General features: G+C 39.8%; 1 non-coding gene across 1 annotated transcript; it reads right to left on the bottom strand.

Annotated features, from left to right (window-relative positions):
• Positions 1-3084: 3084 nt before the first annotated feature.
• LOC145411264 (5S ribosomal RNA) lies at positions 3085-3203 on the bottom strand. Its single transcript, XR_013899391.1, has one exon. It is a non-coding gene; the product is annotated as a 5S ribosomal RNA (ribosomal RNA).
• Positions 3204-3625: the final 422 nt, after the last annotated feature.

Raw genomic sequence — 3625 nt, 5'->3', positions numbered from 1 at the left:
CAGTATTACCATAACTTTCCCCTAGCCGTCACAAGTCACTCCCCGCACCCTCCCCTATCTCCTCCTCGTGAGACTCACCCCCCCCCCCGCGCCTCCCGCGCGCGCCTATATTCACTGCACCCTTGATACACTAGGATTGATTGAGTTGTCATTACTGTCAGAGAAGCAAGTATCCTGCGAGATACCCATATCCTAGATAAGGTTTTATATTGCTATGTATTGTGCTGTAATATCTGCTGACTTGTCCTGTGTCTGATTGTGGTAATATATGTGTAAAGGTTGTTGCCTAGAGTTTTTGTGTCCTGCCTCTCTTTATTGCACTAAGCTCCGGTCTCGAATGAGGACCCCGCTCCACGTTAGGTGTAATAGGAAAGAGAAGTCGAGCCTAATTTCACCTAGCATTACAATATATATATATATATATATATATATATATATATATATATATATATATATATATATATATATATATATATATATATATATATATATATATATATATATATATATATATATATATATATATATATATATATATATATATATATATATATATATATATATATATATATATATATATATATATATATATATATATATATATATATGATGACACTTATTACTGGTATGTTTACAGGTCAGGCTACTGCAAGGTCAACTGCTAGATGTCCTACACATGCTTCTGACAAGCAGGCCATCATAGCAACACATAAACCAAATGATCTTCCTGCTGTTAACATGACTCTGAAAGATAAGAGTCACAAAGACCATGTCTGTGTCCATCAAGAACAGTGCATTATTTCTGTGAGTTAATTTTCTTCCACGGCACCTCGCTTTATTAGTGACTTTTTGCCACACAGCTTAGCCATAATTAATAATGATATTCAACACAGAAATGTATCTGTGATTAGAAAAGGTCATGTGGGTAGGTAGGGTAAGTCTGAGATTTGGGGAACCTTTCTAAAGGAAGTGTGATCTGAGTGTATGTGTGTGTGTGGGGGGGGTTCTTTTTTGTAGTAAATGGACTGTATTCACCATATACATAAGATTTCATCTCTGCCTTGTTTTAGCTACAGATATATTTAATTGCTGTAAGCCTGCTTTTTACTTTTGAATTATATTTTGCAGGACATGCTGCTTATGCTCAGAGACATAAAGGAGCAGCTGCAGAGAGTAGAAGAAAAGGTAGATGGCAGTAGACGGCTGTCTCCAGCTTCTGAAGACTCAGATTCAGCTCATATTGATAACTCTTTCGATGTGCTGATTTCACTTGGCTTCAAAGCTAAAACACTAGAAGAAATAAGTAAATTACATAGTATTTTGTCCTGTAGCTCTGTTGAACAAAGGTTTTGTTATTTCATTTGCCTTATAAGGGTACCATATTCATCTTGTGGTAACATTCTTTCCAAGAGACAGCTACTTTATATATTTTATGGACTTTCTGACAATATGTCTGCACTATTGTACTTACATTACTGCAGTTTCTTTCATTTTGTATTCATATATCTACCTAAATTTGTCTAGCTGTTTTTGGCCTTGTGTCATATTGTGTATGAGATACCCATGAAGACTTCCAAACATTCATGTCCCCATTCAGCAGCAACCTCTTCCCACATGCTCTTTCAGCTTGTCTTTCCATCTGGTTCTTGGTCAGTCTCTTGCAAATGTTTTACATGTGCAGCCTCTGTAAACCTTGCATGTCATATGTTAATGAAAAATAAATAAATAAAATGACGACACATTTAAGCAGATGCATTCATGATTACAGGGCATCCAGAGAGAACATGCAACATTTCATCAAAAATACAAGTGATGGAACAATGGCAGTCATACTACCTGGAGATTATTGGTACTAAGTATCATGTACAGTATTTTGGCTACCTACAAGCATCAGTAGTGGTTATGGTGGTGGTGGTGTTACCCGAGTTAGGCTTGTGTTGACACAAGTGCACTAGAGTGATTTTGCCTGTACAGCACTGGGAAAGGGAAGGCATTGCTTTATTGCTATCTGAGCATGCATGCCCTCTTAATAGCTCCTGTCTCAATAATTCTTTCCCAGCACTTCACATAGATGCTTATCATTGTCCTGTGTAATATTGCTGTGTCCCCTTCCTTGCTCACAGTCAGTAATTATTTGCATTTGGATTGCATTGGAATGTGTGGAGCTGGCATGTTGTTGAAGAGCGCCATGTAATATGTGGGTGGTGATTGCTTTATGTACCTAGTTGTGGTATATGCCTCACATATGATAACGGGAGTGTTGTCTGTTAGCACAAGTTGCCGAGTAGAATTGCATGCCTCTCATGTCAAGATATTCTCGAACAGGGAGGACTTTTAGGTTCAGAGTGTAAGTAAGCTGTGGGAGTGGTACTGGTGCAACCAGTGATGATGTGTAGAGTGTTGTTCGGTATGGTCTGCAAGGTGTTGTAGTGGGTGTTAGATAGGATGGAGGCCCATGCCAGGGAGGTACAGAACATGTGATATTGTACAATCAACAGTCGTATGGTACTATAGGGGAAAAGTTATTTGTCTTGTCTGTATTGTGGCATGTCTTGAAATACATAATTTATTAATATAATCACCTTAAGTCAATACCCTCTTGTTACTCTGTTCAGTTCTGTTACTGTGCTTCCACCTCCTCTGTTCACATGCCATGCTTGATATCCTTGCTACTGTCTGACAGCATCAGTTTTTTAAATTTTCATCTATATGTATCAGCTAATCTTCATTTGTCCTACGAGGAGTGTACGAGACTGTGGCTAAGCTAATCGGTCCTGACATTTAAGGCAAGGGTGACCAGCCTCACATGGCCTTGAGTCGTATCAAGTGATCAGTAAATTCCAACCACCCCTCATATAGAAACCTATACAGGCTCAATCCACCATTATTCTAGCTTAGAGCTGAGGTTTGTTCGAGCTGGGTGATGAAAAAGATTTACTGGTATAAAAGTGCATACTCATTCATTCATTCATTGCTAGACGCCATGTATCCCAAACGGGGTGGCCAAGGGCTTAGAGTTAATTGTTTTACAGGGAGGGGCACTAATCCTCCACCAACCCCACTTGACACGTAGGGAGAACGTTATGCCAACAGCATCTGGTGTTCCCAGGCGGTCACCCATCCAAGTACTAACCAGACCCAACATTGCTTAACTTTGCTGATTGGATGGGAAGCGGTGTACTCAACGTGGTATGGCTGTTGGCTAATGTGATTTTATTTGCCTACAGCTCATCGAACAGGAGCAGCTGTTTGCAGAGACACACACAGACTACAAGAAAAACAGAAATGCTTTATTAAAGACCCTCCTGCAGTTGGTCCCTAAACCAGGCAAGAAGGCTAAAGTGACCCCAGTTGATGTTGTTTGGGCCACAATGCAGTGCTTAGCGGAAGATGCAGTGTGGCAATATATTAGCGCCTTAGGAAGGTCAGGCACCAAAAAAATTGCAATGTGCCAAAGGATGCCATCGATTATGAACATTGTGGTGCTGATTGCTATTAAAATCCTGGATATTGACAGAAAACAAGCAATAACAGCATTGTGCACGTACTTGAAAAATACTGCCACCAGAGCTACAACCAAGAAGCACAGAGCTGAATTTGGCACTGAGGGGTCTACTTCTCTGCC

This window comes from Coenobita brevimanus, chromosome 88 (assembly GCF_032717465.1).
Source record: "Coenobita brevimanus isolate Jiangsu-jjx chromosome 88, ASM3271746v2, whole genome shotgun sequence".
Taxonomy (NCBI): Eukaryota; Metazoa; Arthropoda; class Malacostraca; order Decapoda; family Coenobitidae; genus Coenobita; species Coenobita brevimanus.
The sequence above is the reverse complement of the archived record's forward strand: the minus strand, read 5'-3'. Positions and strand labels throughout refer to the sequence as shown.